At 42.1% G+C, this 26,429-nt stretch overlaps 1 protein-coding gene across 1 annotated transcript in view; it reads left to right on the top strand.

The window, feature by feature from the left end:
* The window catches only part of ADGRA1 (adhesion G protein-coupled receptor A1), a 781,952-nt gene that overhangs the window by 735,514 nt on the left and 20,009 nt on the right, over positions 1-26,429 (top strand). The gene's annotated exons all lie outside the window — the stretch shown is intronic.

Raw genomic sequence — 26,429 nt, 5'->3', positions numbered from 1 at the left:
ATGTATTGACATTTGCAATGCCATCTATAGATTCAATATGAGACACTACTCTCATTGCAATGATTTTTATTTTTGACTGATGCTAACACTTGGTTTGCTCAACAGTAATTTCATATGATGTTATTGTCCACTTGATAACCTCTACTATTTTGTGTCTAGCAGGTGGCCAAATGTTATGTTCATTATCACATGAGTGGCGATAGAAAATCGGCCACACATGTAGATTTTGAATTTGAATTATTTCAGGTCCATAACCCTATGGAGCACTGTCACAATGTCTGGATGATATCATTAGAAACGTCAGTTAGTCAAATATCTTTATTCGGTCAAAAGATATGAGCATAAAAGCAAAAGATATAAAATACATTTTGAATAGTCATAAGCACAATCACTGTAAAATAATTCTTCATAAATGACAGTCAATTGTATACTACATTATTGAAAAGTCACACAAATTTACAATTAATTAAAATGCGTAATTCTTCCCTAACTTTAAAGCAGCAACAATATAACTAAGCACCACAGAACAGATTACGGGGAGGGTAAACGTTTGCAAAAATCAGCCCTTTTTCATAAGAAGTAAAGTACTTGTGCAATAGAATTGGGTGTAAAAAGTGGTCTGTTAAGGTGTGATGCAAAGTGTAAAAAAAGCATAAAGAAGCAGCATCACATGGGCAGCTTGAAAGAGAGGCAAACCAAGTGCCTATCAGGGGAAAACCAACTAGAAAGTAGACTGTGTTTAATCCTAACGTGGTTAGATAGAATCTGTGTTTGGGATTCATGATCCAGATTAGATAATATGTCATACCCGGAGTGGTGGAAATTGGCATATGACTGAGGACTGGGATCATGTCAAGAGATCTCTCGATTCTGACCTCCTTTCTGTGATACAAATCTATGTTTGGGTTGAGGGACAATTTCTTACGGACCAGTCCTAGGTTATAAAAAGTGTTCTTGACATATGCCAACCAGAGTATAGCGATCATATTGTTTACATTTAAACAATACTCCAACACCTTCATCGAGAAACCAGCCTCTGGAGTGCCTCATGGATTTAGCCCTATTAGTAAAGGGGTCATACCAACTTGGTCCTCCAAGAAGCCCATACCCAGTTCTAAATGTGAGATGAAGCTCAGAGTAATTTTGGGAGTGGCTAAAATTCTGCACAGAAATTTATGTTTGGCTGCCTGCAATTTCCCTGAAACTGCATGACCCCAAACTCCTGCTCCATATACACCAACTGAAAGGCACATGCTCTTGTAGAACTAGGTCATTAGACAGGTTGCCTGCATATATTGCGTTCTCTGATTTATTAACCTGTTCCATGTACCATCATCATCAAGAAAGATACCGAAATAATTGAAAAAAGGTACTTTTGCTATCAGGGTCTTCTCAACAAATAAGGTTTGAACCTAGTATTTTTGTGACCACGAGTCATTATAAATGATTTTTGATGATTCACCTTAAGGTTTAAATTTGTCATAAAATCATTAAAACTATTTAAAAGATTTTGGAGACCATTAGCTGCTAGTGCTATAAGAATCAAATTGTCCATGTATAAAAGTACTTGGACTGTGCTGGGGCCAATTCTGGGAACACCTTTGCTATAGGAGCCTAAAAAAGCATCTATAGAATTGATATAAAATAAAAAAAAAACAGGCTGATATACAGCCCTACCTTACCCCCTGCTAACCTTTATTGGATGTGTACAATTCTCATGCTGTGTATAATGCACTTTTGTGGTGGTGCCCCAATGTAGGCGCCTAAAAAGGTTCAACAATAGAGGGTCAACTTCTGCATGCTTCATCAGTTCTCACAGCCTCCCCCAATCTACTTGGTCAAAGGCACAGGAGATGTCCATAAGGGCCACGTGTAAGGCACCTCTCCTGGCTCTAACATACTTCCCCAGTATTAGGGATAAATTGATCCCTTTCTTCACAGTCTGTAGGCCAGGTCGAAAGCCACATTGGACGGTTGAAAAAAAGGATTTGACCTCTGCCCAAACTTCCAGTTTGCCCAAAATGACCCACCCTAATTTTTTTTACCATGGAATCTACTAATGAGATTGGCAGATGGCATGCGGGGAGATTCCTATTGCCTTTTTTATGAATTGCCACAATAATAGATTCCCTCCAAGTGTCGATTGGATTAAAATGTTCGTTATTAGTGGTGCCCAAAAATCTACATTGTGCTTAAAGAAATCTATTGGGAACCCGTCTGGAACTGGCACCTTTCCACTTGCTGCACTCTAAATTGCTTTAGTGACAGTTGCTAATTCAATAAAGTTGGCTAGCCAATGCTTGCTAAAAAAGAGGGGATCAAGCCTAGTGCCCAATACATGATCCCTTCCGTGATTACAGGGACAAATATAAGGGACAAATGATCAATCCATTCCTGTTCAGAAATATGACACTCTATACCAGTGGTTGAGTTGCCCGAAAAAAAGGATGGTTTATAACTTACCAAAATACTATATTGTCTTTCAAATGGGCCGCTGTTTCCACGCCTTGTCTCTGATTTCCTGCTTTCTAAGACCCTCATTTAATTGCTATTGGCTACCCTAATGGCATCAGTCTTTCGCGGATCCATGTTGGTAGCCTTTTTAAGAGCTCCATCTGGGGTGGCTATCGTAGGGCGTCAGTCATTATCCAAGAGCCTAGACAATACCTAAAATCGATTGGTAGGAACACTTGGAACCGCAGGCAATGTTCCTTACATGATCTCCTAGCTTTAACAACTCTGTACATAGGGGGCATTTATAGGAGGTGGGCCGTTAAAAAAAGCATAGTGGGTAAGCCCATACTTTGGAATGTTGAGAAGGGAGAGAACTCAAACGTGACAGTAAAAAATGAACACTGTCTGGGTCTTTGAAATTGAGCATCACACAATCCCCCTTGAAGATTTTACTGTGGGGCCTACTCAATTTACTTTGCGAGCCACGATCAACTACTTTGAAGGAACAGTCTGCATTTTTTTTACACCAATGTGCAGCTTTATTGATAAGGCTTTAGCAGTCCTCATGTACTTTCAATGGGGAAACTCCCACTGTATACAGGGTACTTTCTAATGGTAAGTGCAGATTCTCAAGCTGATTTTGGGGGGAAGTGATAGTGTATTCTGGGGCAGGTTATGGGTATTCCTGACCCTAAGAGGTGGGCTACACAGAAGCTACTGGTTTGCTGCAGATTAATCTTTAGCCCCTATCCCCTGAGCACTTGATTGGCCAATGAGGGTGCTGTTGTCAGGTTGTTGAATATGAAATTGTGAAGGATCTTCCTGATGTTCACCTCTGTCACTTGGTGCATCTCTATGAAGTGCCTTAACTAATGTTTGAATTTTTCCTTATAAAAGTTTTATCTGGCCCAGCATTTCTTCCATAAAGGATAACAGTGTGCTTTTGACAGAACAAATGATGGACTGACAGCAAATTTTAAAAGCATCATTTATGTTGTTAATAGATTATTGGCTTTTGCCTACCTGATGTAAAGAGCCAGGGGGTGACAATATCCCATTACGGTTCCTACAATGAGAATCTAGGATAACACAGTCCTTCTGGGGTGGCCGCTGTCTTCTTCCATCACCCCGTTTTCTTTTAGATGCGGGTAGGCTTTTGGAGAGATCACATTTGACGATTACAAGATTATTCCGATAGTGTTATTGTGCACTAGACACATATCTTTCAGCTTGGCCTTATCTGCTTCATAACCTTAGGAATGCATGATGTGCCAGCTTTCTCCTTAATAGCAATTGTAGCCTTTTTAGAATCCTCGTCGGGGGCCTTCTGGTGAATTTTGGTCAGCAGCAGGGATGGATCAGCAAATAGTTTTTGTATCGCTTCTATACTTTCTTTGACCAAATTGAGCTCAGTTGAGATTGCCAGCATGGTTGACGTAAGGAAAGTGGCTATGGAGGGAGTGGAACGTGGGCCCTTCTGCCCACCCTTAGGAGCCAAAAGACTTTTCTTCTCCATTGTGGTATGGAGGCCACCCTGTGAAGTTTATTGACAAGGAAGAAGAGTCAGTCAAACATGGTAGCTGCCCTACAGGGATAGAATGAAGAGAAAACCAGCCTTATTAGAGCTTCTTTCACAGGCCTTGAATTAGTGGTAGCACCTCGCAGATTGTAGACCCAATAGACAGGGCCTGTCCCAGCCTTGGTCAGCCATGGATAGGCACAGACGGACCCGCTCTTCACCCAGACTTCAGCCGGTCACAAGCCTGCCTGCGTCCTGCACTGCAGGAATCAATCAGCAATTGTAGGCGTCAGTAGGCTCCTCTTTCACTCCAGAGTAATGCTGAGGGACAAAGTCCCACCTGTAAGGGCCTCTCAGCAATGCAGGCAGTACAAGCAGGCAACTGCCAATGTATGTATCTCCATTAGATATGTCATGAATTACATAATTCACAATGTCATTTGTGATGTTATCTATTCATTAATATAAACCGTCATGATGTAATATGTGAGGTGTTGAAGAGTGCATGGCCGGAGCACAGGCTATAGCTATCTCGGTATACTATTACTGGTGAATTTCATTGTTTTTTTAAACTATCTTTTATCTTTTTTCAAGCCTAAACTGAAATGAGGGTTTTCTATATATGTGTGGCTGATTGTTGATGTGACTTATACTAGCAGTAATGTGTATAGTATAGGGTCAATGTTGCACATAATGCGTGCTTCCTGCACCTAAGCATATTGTGTCTATGATGGTGGTAATGACAATAGATATTCTCCTGAGATATTTTGTACTTACTGTTAGGCCTCTGGTGCCAAAGTAGTTTATAGACTGATGTATGGGAAAACAAAAAAACTTGGATGATGTCATCCGTGATGGCATCAATGATGTAATCAGTGGAGTCATAAATTATGTCATAACCTAAACTCTACTACTAGGCCTCGCAACTCATGGTAACAAACGACTGGGTATATGAACCTAGAGAAGAACCTGCTTATGGAGTGGGTAGAGAGTTGGAACTATGAGCCTTTCCTATACGCGCAAAAAACAGGTCGAGACTGCGCAGCACACACAGCAATAGTAGTTAAATGCTAGAATGAGGCGCATAGTTACCTGCGATAACTTGACGCTCCGGTGGAGGGGTGACCGACTAAGAGAGGTGGCCACGCTTGAGGGGTTCAGAGGATGGCAGACCATAGGCATTGAACATCTAGGAGATGTGTGGAGAGATGTGAGGCCTTCTTCTTCGATGACCTCTAGCAAGAATATGCCCTAACCCCCACCCAAACATTTTCATATATACGATTCGTACATGCTTTACAAATCCACATACAACGAGGCATGACTATTCCTGATCACTCCCCGCAGAAGTTAGGCTGTTAGTGGACTCTATGTCAGACAAAGCAACTTCTACAATATACTGGAAACTAATGAATAATGCCCTGGACCCGCTAACCTCCCTTAGGACAGCATGCATATATGACCTGGGTAACACTGATGATGAAGAAATGGTCGGGGGCCCGGCAGAGCCCCAGAGATATAGCAATCCCAGCTGCTTAAAATATAACATTGCGCATACTACCCCTGCACATCATTATACAGATGGGAAAAGGCTCAGATGACACTATGTGTAAGAGGCTGCCAACAGGACGGCTCCTTCTTCCATATACTATGGGACTACCCAGTAATTAACTCAATCTGGAGGGAAGTAACAGCGGTAATGATTTGATTTGATTTGATTTTAGGTTTTCTAGAGCGCGCAGCTACCCTAGGGCATCCCGGCGCTAAAAAGACCACGGTACTGAGGGAAGGAAGGGTCAGGAAGACGAGCTCAGGGGAAAAGTAGGGTTTTTAGGCGTTTCCTGAACCTGAGGTGGTTATGTTCTTGCCTCAGGGAGAGAGGAAGGGCGTTCCAAAGTCTAGGAGCATTATAGGAGAACAGGCGACCGCCTGTTCTGGCCTTCCTAATTCTAGGGACATTAGCGAGGGAAAGAGAGTTAGATCTTAATTGTCGACTTGAATGTTGTTGAGTCACGAGTGTCCTAAGAATGGGAGGGCCTTCGTTGTGCAACATTCTATGAGTAATGCACAGGGTCTTAAATTTGACCCTCTCCGTTACTGGCAACCAGTGCAGGCTTCTGAGAGCTGGTTTGGCCGAATTCCTCGCTGGGGTTCCTGTGAGGATTCTAGCCGCCGCATTCTGTGCGCATTGAAGTCTATGGACAACCGAGGCTGGGGCCCCCAGATACAGGACATTTCCATAGTCCAATCTGGAGTTCACAAGCCCCTGCATCAGGAGTTTCCTGGACTGGAGCGGGATTAGATGTAAAATCTTTCGAGCCATCTTTATCAGGCCGAAACAGGTTCCCGCCGTTTTTCTCGCCTGAGTTTTGAAACTTAGATCCTGGTCAAGCCATATCCCTAAGCTCTTGACTTCGGATTTGGGAATTGGTGGCGTTCCCATGCATGGTGGCCAAGGAAGGGATATGGGGATTTTGTTGGAGGTTCCCAAGAGGAGTATTTCAGATTTCTCCCCATTCAGTTTTAACCTGGATTCGCACATCCATTGATGCACCTTCTCCAGGCAACTGCTCAGATTGGACAAGGTGTTGTCTGGTTGGTTAAGGGAGACGACGAGCTGAGTGTCGTCAGCATACATTATTGATTTAATGCCAAATGGCTTGACAACATCCTCAAGGGGAGCCATGTAGACATTAAAAAGTGTGGGGCTCAGGGAGGATCCCTGAGGCACACCGCACTTAAGAGACTGAGCATTAGAGACGGAATACCCGTCAACAACTTGAAAGGACCTGTCTTTGAGAAAGGATGAGATCCAGGCCAAAGCGGAATCCGCCACTCCTATCAGACCAAGGCGCTGGACAAGGGTTGCATGGTCCACCGTGTCGAAGGCGGCACTCAGGTCGAGGAGGATCACTGCCACTGATCCTCCTGCGTCCATTATGCCCCTAGCTTCTTCGACCACGGCTAACAATGCGGTGTCAGTCCCTTGTCCTGGTCTAAAGCCTGTCTGGGACATGCGGAGAAGATGATTGGTCTCTAAAAATTCCGAAAGTTGTTGGTTTGCTACTCGTTTGGCTATTTTACTCATAGCCGGTAGCAATGAGATCGGTCTAAAATTAGAAGGATCTGTGGGATCTAAGTGCGGTTTTTTTATGAGAGCCTTGACTGTGGCTTTTTTCCAGTTCGCCGGGACTATACCAGTTTTAAAGGAGGCGTTGATCAGATTGGTAAAAAGGGGGGCAATAGTGGGAGCAACTAGCTTCAATTTACTAATGGGGGCTGGGTCTGATGGGGAACCACTTTTGACTTTCTGTAGAACGTTAAGAAACGTTTCAATGGAGATTTGGAAGAAAAAGGTTAATCTCGGGGTGTCTTGAAGGGGAGAGGAACCAAAGCCTGTTTGTGCGGTAGAAGGAGCTGGAAGGGAGGTCAGGATTTTAGCAATTTTTGCCGAAAAGAAATCTGCTATTTGGTTACATTTTGCCCCATCCAAGTCTGGGGATGATGGAGGGTCTTGTATTTTGGTGAGGAGTTTCACTATTCGATAGGTCTCTTTCGCGGAATTAGCAGCTGAGGCTATTTGCTCCTCAAAGTAGGAGGCCTGCGCGGTTTTTAATGCGTTTTTATAAAGCCTAATATGGGTTCTATAATCGTTTTTATCAGCTGTGTTCCAGTTCTTTCTCCATTGGCGTTCAAGCCTTTTGCCCTTCCTTCTTATTTCGCGTAGTTCTTCAGAGAACCATGGTAATTTGGACGATTTCCTACTGGATGGGAGAGTTTTAAATGGTAAGACTGAGTCGAGGGAGTCATTTATCCAGTTATGAAGTTGGATTTCAGCTGACGAGGGGTTAGGGTCTACTATAGGTAGAGTGGAAGTCAGAGCGTGATCCCATAGGATTTTGTCCAATTTTTTCCAGGGACGAGAAGGGACTCGGGGAAGGGGGGTGTCAGACGGATTACCTGGAAGTTGAAGTTTAAAAGGGACCAAAAAGTGGTCTGACCAGGGAAGGGGCAGAGGGGTTTGTACGGAGAGTTTGGAAAGGTTGGAAAAGATGGGGTCCAGTAGCCGTCCTTTCGTATGGGTGGGTTCATTGTTGAGTAGTTGAAGATTAAGGGAAGCCAAATCGGCTTGTAAGTCAGTGGCGAGTTTGTTGCCTTGATCATTGAAGTGGAGATTTAAGTCTCCGAGGATTGTGAAGTTTGGGGTCACACAAGCAAAAGAAGAGATGGCGTCCATGAGTGAGTCTATGAAACACCCTACCTGTCCCGGAGGGCGGTAGATTAGGGCCCCAGAAAGTGTCGTAGATGGCGGCAGGTGAAGGGAGAACAGAACATTTTCACTATCTAAAATTGGGCTATCTTTAAACTGGCATGAGAGATTGTCACGATAAATAATCGCAATACCCCCTCCAATACCCTTCGGTCTATTTAGGGTTTTAATGAGGTATCCGGGAGGAAGTGCTTGATTGATGTCCGGATCCGTGCTAGGGGAAAGCCACGTTTCTGTTAAGAACAGGACGTCCAAGTCCGACTCTGATAGTAATAGGTGAATTTCTGTCTGGTGCTTTGGGAGTGACCTACAATTAAGCAGGGCCATCTCAATATATACTGGTTCGGGTTGGGGGGATGGGGACAACCTGTAGTCGCAGTTTGGGCAGCCAATAGGATCGGTTTCCAGAATGATAGTTCCATTACATCTGGTGTTTAATGGTTCCCTGAGCTGGTACAGAGTATCTAGTGAATAGTTCAATTGAGGGCAGGTATGACCAGCCTGGGGTATGGGCTCAGGGCTTGGTCTGGCGCGGACGGGCGCAGACGGGCTTACCTTAGGCACGCCTTTGGCGCGCCATCGGCGCGCCCGCTGCGCTTCCTGGCGAGGCACATAATTTATAATGGAGAGAAGAGGCGTCAAGGGGGCGTGGCCACCTGAGGTGGGCGTGTCTCTCGTCGCGCCTCGCCCTCGGGAATGGCGGTGGGAGAGTGACAAGCGTTGCAGCGATGAGCTCGCTGTTCGTGGACTGCGGAGTGCAAGAGGTGAATATTTTAAAAAACAGAGTATCACACACAAGATTTTTAAAAAAGAAATGTCTCAATCACTCCCGGCTTCCGCCTCAGGAGTCTCGTGGGTCTTAGTGTCGCGCTTTCCAGCTGCGCGCACTATTTATACTATTATCAGGGGGCGTGGCCACCTGAGGTGGGCGTGTCTCTCGTCGCGCCTCGCCCTCGAGAATGGCGGTGGGAGAGTGACAAGCGTTGCAGCGATGAGCTCGCTGTTCGTGGACTGCGGAGTGCAAGAGGTGAATATTTTTAAAAAACAGGGTATCACACACAAGATTTTTAAAAAAGAAATGTCTCAATCACTCCCGGCTTCCGCCTCAGGAGTCTCGTGGGTCTTAGTGTCGCGCTTTCCAGCTGCGCGCACTATTTATACTATTATCAGGGGGCGTGGCCACCTGAGGTGGGCGTGTCTCTCATCGCGCCTCGCCCTCGAGAATGGCGGTGGGAGAGTGACAAGCGTTGCAGCGATGAGCTCGCTGTTCGTGGACTGCGGAGTGCAAGAGGTGAATATTTTAAAAAACAGAGTATCACACACAAGATTTTTAAAAAAGAAATGTCTCAATCACTCCCGGCTTCCGCCTCAGGAGTCTCGTGGGTCTTAGTGTCGCGCTTTCCAGCTGCACGCACTATTTATACTATTATCAGGGGGCGTGGCCACCTGAGGTGGGCGTGTCTCTCGTCGCGCCTCGCCCTCGAGAATGGCGGTGGGAGAGTGACAAGCGTTGCAGCGATGAGCTCGCTGTTCGTGGACTGCGGAGTGCAAGAGGTGAATATTTTTAAAAAACAGAGTATCACACACAAGATTTTTAAAAAAGAAATGTCTCAATCACTCCCGGCTTCCGCCTCAGGAGTCTCGTGGGTCTTAGTGTCGCGCTTTCCAGCTGCACGCACTATTTATACTATTATCAGGGGGCGTGGCCACCTGAGGTGGGCGTGTCTCTCGTCGCGCCTCGCCCTCGAGAATGGCGGTGGGAGAGTGACAAGCGTTGCAGCGATGAGCTCGCTGTTCGTGGACTGCGGAGTGCAAGAGGTGAATATTTTAAAAAACAGAGTATCACACACAAGATTTTTTAAAAAGAAATGTCTCAATCACTCCCGGCTTCCGCCTCAGGAGTCTCGTGGGTCTTAGTGTCGCGCTTTCCAGCTGCGCGCACTATTTATACTATTATCAGGGGGCGTGGCCACCTGAGGTGGGCGTGTCTCTCGTCGCGCCTCGCCCTCGAGAATGGCGGTGGGAGAGTGACAAGCGTTGCAGCGATGAGCTCGCTGTTCGTGGACTGCGGAGTGCAAGAGGTGAATATTTTAAAAAACAGAGTATCACACACAAGTTTTTTAAAAAAGAAATGTCTCAATCACTCCCGGCTTCCGCCTCAGGAGTCTCGTGGGTCTTAGTGTAATGTTAAGGGTGTTAGGGATGGTGATATTGTTAGATGCCAGGTGGTTGCTATCGATGATTAATGGAAAGGGGGACTGGCCTAGACATAATGGGCTCTGGTTGGCACTTTTGGCAGGGGTGGCAAAGATGGGGAGCATCCCCCCATCAGTGAAAGGGTGGGAGTCTGACTTGGACTGGTGCCAACAAGTGGAGGAAATAGTATATAAAAGCAGTGGATGCTTGAAGAAGTGGGCAAAGATATGGTCTCCATGGCGAAAATATAGGGAATGTGAGTCTCCTAACACAAAACTACATAAGCCTTCTAGACAAAAGGCTATCTAAGGATATCTAAGGTAGAGCAGCAAAAGAGACTATCTGATTGTTCCAATGTATTTGTAATCTAGTAACTCCATCATGTAACAACGTTATTGTCAACCTTAACCCAATGATGTGTGTGTAATCAATAGCTTCCTAGTGATATTATGAGCTGCTTTAATAAAAAGAATGAAAATAAAAAAATGATGTCATAGAACATGTAAAGAGAGATATCATATTTGAAGTCATAAGCAGTGCATGGTGGGGGGCGCATGTTAAAGTTAGTGCTGCTAACTATAAATGGTGATTTCTATGTTTTTTTTTAGTTCAGAATGTTAATGCTGTCACTGAGAAATTCAGCTAACTATAACGTTACTTTAACCTTTGTTTTTTTCAGTGAATTTCTAAGTTTTGTTAAACAAAAACACACACACACACACACGCATGCACACATGCATGCACGCACACACACACACTCACACACACACACACATATGTATTACCTACTGGCGGTCGCCGGTAGGTATAGTTAGGACTTAGTTTCCATAGGAAAAGCGTTTTTTGTTTTCCCAATAACTTCGGCGTCGTTTGATGAATCTACACAAAATTTTCAAAACAAGTGGGGCGCTCCGGTCAGCTCTAGTCTTGAAAGTTTCGGGGTGATTCATCAAGTGGGGGTGGAGAAAAAAGAGGGGGTCCTAAAACGCGTTTTCTCCATGTAATTTTCCATAGGAAACTTTAGACAAAGCTACAGCCTGAACTGCTGAACAGAATTACACCAAATATGGCAAAAAGGTAGGGCTTGGCTCAGAAAGAGCCCTTTTAGTTAAATGCTGTAAATTCATTCAGTAGTTCCTGAGAAATTCAAAAAAGAAAAAATATCGATATCTGAGCACCGAGGAGGAGTCACAACCCCTCCCGAGCACGAGTTCAATTCTGATTGGCTGCCAACACTCCAAATCAGGAAGTGTTGGCAGCCATCTTGTGACTCTGTAGAAGCGAGTCACAAGAAAACAGTGAAAAAGAGGTTAAAAAACAAGAAAAGGGGGCAGGGTAGAAACACCCTGACCCCCTAGGCCTGCTCAGGGGGTCCCACAAACACTCCCATGGCCAAAAAAGCATTTATTTATTTTAAAAAATCGACCAAATTCGCAGTGGGATTGCGTATTCGGCCAAGAAAATAAAAACAAGCATTGGCATAGCCAATTGGTCTCGCCTTTGGGACCTTATAAGTGTTTAGTTATCCAGCACAATATCCTTGGTGCAACAACATCAAGCGTTGCATGGCTAAGCACTTATAAGACGAGACCTATTGGCTATTGGCTAATTTTTACTCCTCCGCTATCCAAAGCTTTCCTTACTGTTGCACTTATTGGAGTGGGAACAGTAATTTTTACTCCTCCACTTTCCAACATTTTCCCTACTGTTACACTCACTGGAGTGGAAATAGTAGCTTAATGTTTTAATTAATAATAGAATGTTTTTTTCACATACATTTTATGGTATTGGTATGTGTAAATATATATATCAATTATTATATATCTCTTTAAATTTTTTGGGTTAAGTTAATTTGTTATTTTTCTTAAAATGTATATTAAATCTATTTTTTTATATTAAGTTTATTATTTACTATATTTAATATTTTATTGTATATATATGTATTAAAAAACAATATTTTTTACATTTATATTTGTGTCATCAATATTTTTGTTTCTATATTTTTGTACTTACCTTTATAAATATAGGATTTCAATATATTTGACATCTATATTTATGACTCAATAATGTGGTATGGGATGTTTTGGGTGTCAATGTTTTGTCAATGAACTGGCTGGGCCTGGGGCCAGCCACTATACCCAAATATTTACCTACTCCATGGAAGAGCTCCAACGTCTTGACTCAGTAAGCCTAAATATAACCCTCGTTTTCAAACTACACAAACTAGGTATGTTAAACACTTATATCCCTCCTTCAGTGATGCTTTGGACATCTGAACCCTCCTTTGTCCCCAGACTTAAAGGCTCAACAATCCCTAGCCATAATGAGAACTCCAATCAACTTACTGTGATATATCTGAACACATAGGGGTCTATTACAATGTCGGGCGGATCACCCCCACATCTCCCAACAGAGTTTTTTCTACCTTATTTATCAACCAAGCTGATATATTGCTAATAGTGACTTCAATAATTGGGCAAACATGGTAAAGGGTGGGCAACAATCATTTTATCTAACTGACCTACTCAATAGCCTAAATCTAGAGCAGCATGTACATCAGCCCGCACAAATTAAATGCCACACCCTTGATAAAGTGTGGACCACTTATCTTTCCATGAGAAAGCTGACAATTTTTCCTTGCGTATGGTCTGATCATTATCCGATTACGTTTTTATTATCACATCTTAATCCCTGTAATCCTTCCTCATGACCTGGCACTTTCTGGAGGAACAGGTTCCAAGCCGGCTGCTTGCTGCAGCACCCGCCGCAATGGTAAAATGCCATGCACAACGTGGCAGGCACAACAGGGTGCCTGCCACCTTGGGCATGGCAGTGTAGTACCATAGGTACACCCCAAATGCAGCCCCCCTACCCCCCCGGTGGCCCGCAACGGGCCCCCAAAGCAAATCCCTGACAGCCTTTCCATGGCGGCGATAAAAGGCCTTTAAACCCCAGCATCATAATATGGATGGAGGTGCCTGCTAGGCACCGCCACCATATATGTGCCCCAGCTCCACCCGGCTGGCAATCGTAATGATTGCTGACCAGGGGAAAAGTGGCAGATGGACTTTCCGTCCGCTGCGTTACCCACCACCATTGTAATCTGGCGGTGGGTAAATCAGGTGACGATCCGCCCGCCATTGTAATCAGCCTCAAAGTGTCAAGTGAACCCAGCAGTATGTATGAGAATTCCTTTGTCGGCATAACGTGGAGTGTGTGCCTAATGTAATCAAAGATCTTCTCCCAAAAGGATTGGAGCAAGTGACAGTGGAATAGCATGTGTGCAAGGTCACCTTCCTGCGTGTGACAATTCCAGCAGAGGGTAGATGTGGTAAGGTTAATCTTATATAGTCTGCTGGGCATTCAATAGGCTCTGTTAATGATCATGAATTTTGTTTGGGCAAGTATGGGTGAGATTTTATTTCTGAAAGGTGTCTTATGTATTAGCTCCCAGTCCGGCTTGATTGTGCTCGAGTTAGTTTCTGTTTCTTATTTTCTTTCATTCACCTTGTGTGACTTGCGAGGGTCAGGCAGGATTAGTTTATACACTTTGAATGCCATGTGTCCCCTCATGTTAAGCTGAATTAGCTTGGATATCAGTGATGGGGTTGCCAGTGTTATAGGCAGTTTAGCAATCTGAAACTTAAGCTTCAGAACTTGTATGAATCTATTGCCTCCAGTTTCCTTTCAGTCGCAAGATTGGCAAAGGACTTTGGGGAAGTGTCATTATACAGGTCTTTGATAAAATGAATACCTTTTTGTGACCATTCTTGCTAGTATAATGTCTGGCCCTCTATTTTTATTTTAGGGTTATGCCAAAGTGTTGCCATATTTTAAGTGCTAAATTTAGTGGTGGAATGTTTCTCTAAAGGAAAAAGTGTCTGTAATGTATTTTGTATGATATATTTGGAGTGGGGTAGAATAGAGATGTTCATTGCCATGAGTGCAGGTGGGGGATGCTATCTCTAGCCACAAGGGTCGATAGGCTGGGTTATCAATAAAACAGGCTGCTCGCTGAATATATAAGAAGACTGTCTGGTATGCCTTGGGGAGATCCACTCCTCCTTTGGTCTTGGCCAATTTGAGTTTTTCTAGGGCGATTCTTGGCTTTTTCCCTTGCCATAGGAAGTTTTTAAGGATCTTGTCTATTTTACAAAGGAATTAATCTTATAATGTCATTGGAAGCATGCTGATTAAATAATTAACGAGGGAACTAATCATCATTTTAATTGTTTCTGCTCTACCCTATCAAGCAAGGTACTTTGGTGACCATCCATTCAGTAGTTCTGTGATTTTCTTTAATAATATGCGCTCATTCTCCTTTAGTGTTGTAATGAGGTTGTTAGTAAATTCCAGGCCTAAATACTTAATCATGTCTGTTTGCCACTTTAAACCTGAATCTTCTAGTATTCCTTTATCTCCTTGATTGTTAAGTAACTTAACTTCAGTTTTATCTGTATTTAGTGTGTATCCCGAAACACTTGAGTACTCCTGTATGGACTTCATGAGAGCCGGAATGGCTCTCTCAGCATTCTCTGTAACAACCAGGACATCATCTGCATAGGCGGCTACTTTGAAGTTCGTCTTGTCAGAAGCAAGACCGGTTATATCGTTATTCTCTCTTAAGTGTTGTAAGAATGGTTTGATTGCCAGTAAAAAAAAGAGATGGTGAGAGAGGGCATCCCTGTCTCGTCCCTTGTTTAAGTGAAAATCTAGAGGAGATTGCCCCCCCTGCCTTGACTTTAGCTGATGGGCCTTTGTTAAGTGCCATTATCATGTTAATTATGGTATTCCCCAGATTGAACTTTTCTAGCATCATACCCAGGAATATCCAGTCTACTTTGTTGCATGCTTTCTCCACGTCGAGTGTTATGGCTACCATTGGAGAGCCAAATAAGTTTGCTTTTTCTATCACATGTCAAAAAAAATCTTGTATTATCGCTAGACATTCTGTGTTTGAGGAACCCTACCTGAGACGGGTGAATAAGTTTAGGTAGGTGTTTTTGTATCCGTTTGGCTAACATCATGGCATATAACTTGCAGTCAACGTTAATCAGAGAGATTAGCCTGTAGTTTTTGGTGAGAAGAGGATCTTTGCCTTTTTTGGAAATTACCAATATAATGGCCTCTGCTGGAGTACTAGATACTTGTCCAGTGGAGGCATATTGTTCACAGAGGTTTAGGAGCGTGTGTTTTAACTGGTCCGAGAAGATGGTATTGTAGCCATCCCGTCCTGGGACCTTCCCTGATTTGATGTTCTTGATGGCATTTTGGATTTTTTTGTACGAGAATTGAACCATTAATTTAAGCCATTTCTTTTCCTGATTGGGAGTTAAGTGATATTTCTTCTAGATACTTCTTTTTCTTCGATTGCAGGAGATTGGGGTTAGCTTCGTATAATTTTTGGTAAACCTTCTTGAATGCACCGGCGATCTTTTGTGGGTTAGTTTGTATATTACCTTCATCATCTTTAATAGCGTTAATAACATACTTTTTCATCTTGTACTTTAAGTGTGAGCCTAGTGAGGTCCCTTCTTTATTTGCCTTGCATAATCTTAGGCTTTTGTGTTTGTTTATCCACACCTCTGCTTTTGTGCTGATAATTTTGTTTTTTTATCCTTTTTTTTAGCATTTTGTTTAAATTCATTTGATCATTCTTAAGTATATGTAGTTTTTCCAATTTAGTTATTTCCTTCTCTAAATTCAATAGCTTGGGCTTAGCTTCTTTATTCATTTTTGACTTGATTTTAAGTACAACTCCTCTGAAGACAGATTTTAGAGCTTCCCATCTGGTGATATGTGAGGTATCATTTTCTTTGTTTTCCACTAGAACATTTTTGATCGCCTCCTCGATTATTACTTTATTTGACTTTGAGTTAAGAACATCGTCATTGACTCTCCATAAATGCTCTCTAAGTGGGGGGGTGTTCAATCTGTTATGGAGAGATTGATATAGGAGAAGTCAGATATTACTCTTGGTTCAATGGGTTTTTGGTCTATTCTGTTAGTAGAGTTACTTGATATTAAGAATAAATCGATGTGGGAATACGAATTGTGAGGGAAGGAGTAGAAAGTGTCAATTTTTTTCTGGTGGGTTTTGTAACCTCTATCATGTTATATTTAATGCAGAGTTTCTTTAAAGCCTTATGAGCCTTATTCGGTCTAAATTGGCATGCAGACTTTCTATTGAGGGTGGGGTCAAGAGGGCTATTAAAATCCCCAGCAATAATTAAGGTCTAAGCTTCTGGTCTTCGCAAGATCTTCCAATGGATCCCAGTAGTATCCAGGATGCTGCTGGTTCAAGGCCTAATCATCAGTTGGCTTGATTACGGAAATGCCCTGATGGCTTCCATCGATGAAGAGCTTCTTACCAAACTCCAGGTGCTACAAAACACAGCTGCCAGACTTGTATTAAATCTACCTTCACAGACCCCGTCAGCACCTAGTCTCAGAGCTCTCCACTGGCTTCCAATAAGGAAACACATCCATTTTAGGATCAATTGCCTGGTCCACAAAACCATCAATAGGAACGGGCCATGCTATCTTGCCAAAAAACACACCTGGTGTCAACCTACCAGAACCCTCAGGTCCTCAACCCAATATCTTCTCACCCCCATTAAGATTCGCACCACCAGGAATGGCAGCAGATCCTTCTCATTCCTCGCCCCTAGTCTGTGAAATTTGCTCCCATTGCAGCTACGTATGGAAACCGACCACAGAGAGTTTCGGAGAAATCTAAAAACCTGGTTGTTCCGATCTTTCTTCTTCCTGCTGGTTTCCTCTTTCCTTCCCACCCCAGGGTTTTGGCAAGCGCTTTGAGACCCATGGGTGATATGTGCGCTCAATAAAATCCTATGACTATGGTATGGATTTGATTTGTGTCGTTAGGTCCTCCCAGAACTCTGGTTCATCACCAGTGGGGGCATAAATGTTCGCTATCTATAGTGTTGAGTTTTGTCTTTCTAATTTTGCTATCACCCTTCTACCTTGTGTATCAGCAGTGACTGAGGATAATTCTGTCCTGCCCTTCCTTGTCTCCAGTGTTAGTACTCCATTTTTCTTGCCTATGGCAGCTGAATAGGCAACATCCGTAAAATTACTATTACATGGGGATTCCATTAGAGTAGCATCTATTTTTGTTTCTTGCAGCAGAATAATATCCGCATTCTGCTTACAGATACAGTCTAAGATTTTTTTCTTTTAAAAGGGTGGTTTCGCCCTTAACGTTTAGTGATACTATTTTAATATTTTGCTGGTGTTGGTGTCTCATTTGTTATTTGGGAGAGATCATGTCTAGTAATTGGCAAAATGTAGTTTTTTGTAAACGTAGAGCCTGTTGTGGCTTAGAGTAAACCATTATAATTATCAGTACTTTTGCTGTTGAGCAGTATTCTCTTATGATTTGTGTCAGCGATTGTTGTAGAGATTGCTTGTAATGTGGATCCCCTGACTCATGAGTGATGTTAGGACATTTGTGGTAAGCGAGTGTTCCAATGGCTGAAATCAAAAAGTAAAGAGGAGGAAGAAGAAAACGAAATAAGAACCAGATGTCTCAAGAAAGATAACATAACAACAAACCCCCTTTACCACCCTTCGCCATGCCTAATCCACCCTCCCTCCCCCCCATGATAACAACAGACATGGCGACACAAGGAAACCGTTTCTCACTAGGGACGCTAGTTAAACTGCTATTTCATAGCAAATACCACTATAAACCTTTTTCCTTTAGGCAAAGGACATTTGGAACCTTTATCATATTTAGAGCATTTAAAGTATTTAAAGCAGTTGAGACATTTAGGCCATTGAGAGCATTGAGAATATTGAGAATAATGGCCTTCCTCAATGCCAGATTTAACTGCCAGAAATAGAGAAATAGCTGTTGTGCTATTTCCAGGAGTACCATAATTAATACAAGGAATTAAAACGCTCCTAATATATATATATATATATATATATATATATATCAACAATGTTACGCTAAGTGTGACTATTATTCTAACACATAATTGCCAACTACTACAGAACTTCATTTCAAACATGAACAATGGGAAACGGTCTGACTCAGCTCAACGAGTGTTCAATGAATGCTAGAGGGTTAGAGGAGTCAGGATGACTCGGACTACCATGCTTTTGGTGAGAATCAGCATTTCAGTCTAACCGCCGGGTCGCTTGGTGTGTAGGTGTCCATCTTGTTTTCTTCAGCTTCATCCAGGAATCTTCTAAGAGCTTCTCCTTCTGTAAAGAGATGAGGAGTGCCTTCAACAGTTACGCAGTATCTGGATGGGCCCGCGAATGAGAATTGTTATCACACCGGTTTCAGCCAGGGTCGAAGAGTAAGAAAGCTTTTCCTGGTATCAACTGTGGCTTTTGAAAAGTCTTGTGCAATAAAAATGTTGTTTTTGTTCCATGTAATGTGGTTTTGATTCCTCATTAAGAATAGGATGAGCTCTACATGCTGGTACCTTAGTGGTTTGCAGGCAATGGGTCTTGGATGTGGCTGGTTGATCATTCTTTTGGTGGGTAGAACATGTACTGGTGTGTTTTACATGTCCTGGTATTGCAATACTGCTAATTTCGCTGTTTACTATTGCAAGACTATCTCTCCCATAGGATATAATTGGAGCTGACTTGTAAACTCTTACAAGTGTAACTTCCTATTGGGAAGAGATGGAGATTTAGAGTTTGCAGTCCCCGAACTCACAATTTAAAAATACAGCATTTATAGAAGTTGGTTTTTAAATTGTCTGTTTTAAAATGCCACTTTTAGCAAGTGGGCATTTTCTTGCTTTACCATTCTGTGCGTCTGTCTGCCTGTGGAATCCATGTCTGAGGGATGGTGACAGTTGGGCTATTTTAGCATTCACTCTAGACAGTCACACAAATGAAGCTGAGGCGTGCCCTGCATATCCTGATGGTCGATCCTCAGACTGAAGGATCTTACTGAGCTAGTGGTGGAAGGAGTTGTTACTGACACTTGAATCAGGCTACGCCTGTCCTCACACAAAGCTTTCTCCATCCCCCTCTAGTGTTTCTGGAACCAGGCCAGGTAAAGGCAGGGTCTTGTGCACTGCAAAGACTTTCCTTTGAAGTTTGCCTACTTCAAAGGCAGAGACTGGTATACATGTGGGAGCTGTGTCACCATAACTTCAGAACACTTCTTGATTAAGAGTAGATTCTGTCAAGAAGAAGAGTTGTAGAAGCTGTAGGAGAGGAATTGCCACTATGCATGTTGCTGTGTTGTGTTGGCCTACTGCTTGCTGCTTCTGTCTTGGGCAGTGAAATAACTAAACTTTGCTTTATGTATCCTACTTGCCAAGGATCTCCAAGGGCTTGTATGTGATTGCCTTCTGTTAGGAAGTCTCAGGGCAATCAAAGACTTCATCTGCAGTCCCTGTAATCCTCTGCTGGGAATTCTGACTTGCCAAGTGGTGCCAATTCCAGTTCTGGGCCCTTGGAGGTGGCTTTGCTGCACAAAAGAGAAGAAAATCCATGCATCACCCTTCAGCACCTGTTTTTCCAAACCAGTGCTGCCGTGCTATTGAAAAACCAACATATCACAGCAGTGCGGGTGAAGAATGGACGCAGCGCATGTGTGCCACTGAAAGATCACTGCAGTCCGAGTCCTGAGCACCGTTTCTACACCTGCTCGACTCCAATGCAAGCCTGCTGTAAGGCTGAAGAAATCAACGCATCACCTACTCGCGGCTTGAAAGTCAACGCAGTGCATGTTTCACCTTCACCGCATATACCCAGTGTGTCAAGTTTTTAGACGCATCGCACCTGGGCACCAAGTTCTTCATTGATGTAGCCCCACAGTAAGGAACCGAGGCTGCATGTCAGGAAATCGACACATAACCTTCCCTCGCAGTAAAGAATCACGCATCACCTCCCCTTGTCAATCAGGAATTGACGCATCACCTCCCCGGCATGACAGTAAGGAATTGATGCATCACCTCCCCACCAGTAAGGAATCGATTAATTGCTTTGTTTTCTGGCGTCTCATCTCCCCGCGTCTGTTTTTATCTCTGATTTTCATGCATCCCAGGTACTTTCTGATAAAAGTAACACATCCATAGTTTCCTGTGGACTGAACTATTTCAAAACTTTAAAAAGTGACATCTTTGCTTGTGTATGTTGGATTTTGTTGTTTTGGTCTTGTTTTATTCAGATAAATATTGGCTATTTTTGTAAACAGACATGGCGTCCTTTTGTAGTTTTTTCAATGGGCTACTGTGTGTTTATGCACAAATGAGACCCCCATTCTTCAAGTTTAAAGTGAAAGTTTATTAAAATAATTTGCAATGATAACATTTAAATGAACAACAAAAATCATTGAGCATAAGATCATAAATCCTGAGAAAAAAGGAAAATACAATATAACACCAGCAGAGAGACTTAAATGATAGCAATAATATAACAAATGCAAAATAAGCAATGAAAAATTCAGAGGAATAAAACATAGCATAATATAATTGGGTAAAAGTTTTTTAACAAAACTACATCATAGAGGTTTAAAGACTTCTTCAATTTGGGGTTTATGAGAACATGCAGTATGAGCAGATTTATCTAAAAAAGAGGTGACTGGGAGCCATAGGAGATCTCTCTTAATAGCTAATAAAACAGGGTGTATGTAAGCCCTATCAAGTCTATGGTGATAACAGGCACCATATCACCATGCTTGAAAGGTTACTTGAGAAGAGTCCTTCCAAGATTTGGTAATCTGCTGGAAAGCTACCGCTAGCAGAAAATCAATTATATAAAAATCACCAGATATGGAGGACCAATAATCAGAAACACTACCTAGAAAAAGATTAATAAAGTTAATAGGAGAGTGGGGATTAAAAATTAAATTAATCTGTTTCCAAACTTCTAACCAAAAGTCATAAATAAGGGAACATACAAATAACATATGTTTAAGATCTGCAAATGAATGAGCACAGGACCAACATTTGGGGGATAGTGTAGGATCTAATCTATGGAGTTTAAGAGGATTAATAAATAATCTAATATATATTAAAAATAATGTTTGAGTTGTGTTAGCTGCTCTAGAAGACTTTCTTATTTTAGTCCAAATCGTATTCCAAAGGGAAGTGGGAAAAGTAGATTGAACATCTATTTCCCAACAAAATTCAAATTCAGTTTTAACTCTATCCACTGGGATTGAAGATATATGTTTATATAATCGAGTAGCAGATGGGTAATGGGTCTAATAACTTGCAAAGAGGAGAAGAAGAAAATGAAGATACTTGTTCAGAAGAAGATTCTTGTATTGCTAAGGTAAGTAAGTTATATTTATTTTCATACGAGGCCGGAAATGAAAAAAGAGTTTGAGCTTCAGAAAAAGGGAGACTGGAACCATCCTGATATAATTGAGATACCCATTTCAATCCCTTAGGATACCAATCTTTCCAAAAAATAACCCTGTTTTTGATCCTAATCAAATCATTATACCAGATAGAGGAAGCTACAAATTTCTCTCTAGATGACTTGAATGACATAAAAATAGGAGAAAGAATCCTTCATGTATTCTTGAAAATTTGGGGAGACAAGAAAGAAGGATTAGATGAAAAAGATAAACATTCTAACATGGAAAAGGGATTGAAATAAGATTTCTTCAGGTCAGCCCATAAAGGTAAAGGCACAATATCGTTGTCTTGTAATAAAAAGGCTGACTGTTTAAGACAGAATGCCTGATGATACTAGATGAAGTCTGGAAAATTAACACCCCCCAGGAGTTTTGGTTTTTTAAGTTTACACAAAGACATCCTAGATTTTTTCCCATTCCATAACAATTTTGATAGAATTGAGTAGATTTTTTAAACATAATGTTTGGGAATATAAACAGGCATGTTAGAAATATAAAATAATATAACGGGAACAAGCATCATCTTGATGGAATCAAGACGCCCCCACCAGGATAATAATAGGGGATTCCAGCGAGATGTTAGATCAAGTAGGATTGTAGATAAAGAGTTCAAGTTCAAAGTGATAGAATTCTTAACAGAATCTGAGAACAATAAGCCAAGATACTTAGGGGGTCATTAGCATGGTGGGCCCATACCCCTGGGAAATGGGACCGCCCGCAATGCATGCGGCGGTCCCGCACATACCATTAGGATGCGCCCGCCACACTGGTGGGCGCATCCCACATTCCTAACATTGCGGCGGGCGGTGCTGAGAGCACCGTCCGCGCAATGCCAAAAATGCAAGTTGTGCATTTCAATGCACAACGTGACAGGCACCGCGCGATGCCTGCCACGTTGTACATTGAAATGCAGGGGGGTACCATAGGTACCCCCATGTGCACCCCCCACCACCCAGAATCCCTGGGGGCCCACTACGGGCCCCCAATGTAGAAGACCGCATGCCTTTCGCCACCACAGAAAGGCATAACCCCGCATGTATCTTAATATGGATGGCGGTGTCTACCAGACACTGCCACCATATTAACAGCTTTTCCATCGACCGGGCAGAAAACCGGCGGATGGTCTTGCTGTCCGCCGTGGTCCCCCACCATAGTAATATGGCGGGGGAATTTACATGCGGGCGGGAGGAAATGTCGGGCGGATCACCACCGCCATGCGCCCAGTGGTGATCCGCCCGACATACTAATGGGCCCATTAATTTGGTTTGGATACCAATGAAAGGAAGACACACTGAAGTCAGCGTGGAAACATAACTTATTTAAGGAAAGAATTTCACATTTATCTGCGTTCAATTTGTACGCCGAAACCTTTGCAAAATTATCTACTTCTAATAAAAAGGCAGGTAAAGATGATTGAGGATGAGACATAAATAATAGAATATCATCAGTTTAAGCTGAAATTTTTAGTTGAGAGTTTCCATAAGGAAAACCAATCATTTTGGGATTAGAGCGAATCTTTATTAAAAAGGGTTTTAAGGTGAAAATAAATAATAAAGGGGAGAGAGTGCAACCTTGTCGCACACCTCTACGTAGAGGAAAATAAGGAGACAAGAAGCCATTAGCTAAGATAGAAGATTTGGGAGAAGAGTAAAGTAATGACACATATTGAATGAACTTAGGAACAAACCCGAACCAGGGAAGGGAAGCAAAAATAAAGGACCAATTATCCCTAAGAAATGCCTTTTCTGCCTCTAAAGAAATCGCTGCTAGGGAGGATTTATGAAATGAAATGTGATATTTATAAAGCGCAAACTGTAATTCCGAAACGAGCCTCCTGGCGCTGTACAGATAACAAACTTAGCAGTGGAGAGCGGAGACCTAGATATGGGCTAGGCAAAGTTCATCAGATGCTCCATAAATCCAGGTCTTTAGGGCCTTCCTAAACTGCATTTCAGGTTCTATCGATCTCAATTTGTTTGGCATAAGATTCCAAGCCTTTGCACCTAACACGGTTGCAGATTTCCTTCCCCGCGTTTTAAGTTTAAAACCAGGCGGTTTGAGTAGGTTTGCAAACGAAGATCTAAGTGTCCTCGTTGTAGTATATGGTGTGAATCTTGTAGAGAGATATACTGGCCTCAGCCGGCAGGTAGCTCTGAAGGTAGTGACAAGGAGTTTAAATAGAATTCTCTTGTGTAGCGGGAGCCAGTGAAGAGTTTTCAGCGCTGCTGAGGCCCTACGCAGAAGTTTTAAAACCAATTTGGCTGCTGCGTGCTGCACTACCTGTAGCCTCTTCAGGGTTGATTTATTAAACCCTGCCAGGAGGCTATTACAGTAGTCTAGGCACGAAAGCTTTAGCGCAACTGCAACTGTTTTCCTCGTTGAAAGCGGAATCAGATAAAAAAAAATGTCATGGTTTTAATTAGGCCGAAGCATGTCCCCGCCACCTTAAGTACATGGGGTTTGAAGGAAAGAGAGGAGTCAAACCACACCCCCAGATTTTTGGCCACCTCAACATTGGACTGCTGCATCCTCCGGCCACCAAGCCTTGGGTTGAAAGGGATTTATAAGATTTGGACATACTAATAACATTAAAAAATAAGCGTATGTTATCAGAAAGAAATCTACCTTTAATAAATCCACACTGTTCTCGCCCAATTAAATGTGGTAAAAAATTCTCCAAGCGTAGAGCTAAAACTTTTGCCAGAATCTTATAGTCAGGGAGATTGGGTGATAATTCTTACATAATTTATGGTCTTTTCCATCTTTTGGAAGAAGGCAAATCAGTGCTTCTTGAAAAGAACCACTGGATGATTTAGTTGAAATAAAGTAACGAAAGAGTTGATGTAATTTAGGTATAAGGAAAGAAGAGAAAATTTGATGGTGAAACCATCAGGTCCAGGAGCTTTACTGTTGTAATATAAAATAAGTCCATTGATGCCGAGGTGTATCTCAAATGAAGATGGTTTATTGATGAAGATTGTAGATGGTAAGATCAGCATGTAGATAATTGTGAGCCCCACCAGGAGCAGCTCCCTTGCTGCTCAGTCCATACTCCCAACTGACACTCATCCACCAGGCATCCCCAACATTCCATTACATCACATATACCAGCATTCCACAACACATCCACTCACAACACATGCACTCTTGCTGAGCAGCAAGGCAGGTAAGTAGGAAAGATGCATGGCAACGAATACAAGATATCACACATCTTCCCTCTTTACAAATCAAAACAAGGAAAAACATGCTGCTCAACAACATCATAAGCAGAACAGCAAAGAGCATGTAAAGGGAAGAAATCAATTAAAGCAATGGAATGAAGTTGTATGAAACATCGCAATAAAGAAGGAGAAGAGAATGAAATGATAAATCAATAATGAATCAATAACGACATGACACACATCTTCCCCTTTAACGGAAAAAGGTAATAAGAAAATACAGGATGCAAACCCTGGTTTCAATGAGTGAATACAATAATAGAATTGAAAGCTGGGGAAAACACTAAAAGAAACGGAGACTGAGAATGCAGCAAAATTTCTCACCAACACAATAAACTAAACACAAGTGGAGAAAACAAAGGACAAAACGTCCAGAATACACCAGTACATACCAGTTGGCCAGACCAGCAAGTAAAAGGAATAATCAGCGAACGCCAAAAATGAAAAATAAAGTGCAGCATCCAACAAGGCAAAAGGTACTTCCACGAAGAGAAACCAGAAAGGACACTCCTGAACACACAGCGAAATTAATAGTGAAAAATACATGCACACAAGAAGAAAGGTGAAAAATACACCCATCATAAGTACCTTAAATAAATGAGGATGTTACAAAACTTTGGAAAAATCCCAAAAGTAAGACTATGCCAACAAATACTATAAAGAAGAATGAGATGCACTAAACAAGGTGTGACAAATAAATGCACAAGGAAAAGTGCAACAAAAGTCACATAGCTACAGAGCTATTGCATCACATACCTCTGCCAGAGGTAAATTCCCAACCAAGGAAACTAGAAATAAGTGACTAATGCATCAAAAATCATTTGAACAGATGCAAAGTCACATAGCAAATGCTATATAATCACAAACCAAACACAAAGAAAAGGGGTCCCCTAAGAAAATTTTGCTAGCAAAACAAAGTTTAAAATTTAATACAAGCATCATGTATGTAACCTAAATGATAATTCCACGCAAAAATAAATTGCAACAGGTGGAAAGTCACATAGCGGGGCTATATAAAGCGTACCTCAATAAGCAAAAATTCATTTAACTGAGCTTGTAAAAACAGACTGTAAAATAACATATCAAGTAAAGTAGGTGGAAAGTCACATAGTCCAACAGACTATAACAAATCATACCTCACACAGGAACAATTCCCTTAATAAACTTGTACAAAGTACATTAATTCAAAAATATGCAGGTAAAAGTAGGTGACATGTAGAGTCACATAGCCCAAAGACTATCATCGAAGAAACTTAATTATAATATAGTTAGTGACATATCCACGCACAAGTATCTGCGCAGAAGGTGGCAGGTCACATTTAGGCTAGGCATTATGAAAATAGCAAAGTAGAATGAGCATTAAAGGTGATAAGCAACAGTACAGTAAGGCATTGTACAGAAGAGAAA

This window comes from Triturus cristatus, chromosome 1_2, assembly GCF_964204655.1.
Source record: "Triturus cristatus chromosome 1_2, aTriCri1.1, whole genome shotgun sequence".
Classification (NCBI taxonomy): Eukaryota; Metazoa; Chordata; class Amphibia; order Caudata; family Salamandridae; genus Triturus; species Triturus cristatus.
This window is presented reverse-complemented; position numbering and strand designations above follow the sequence as displayed.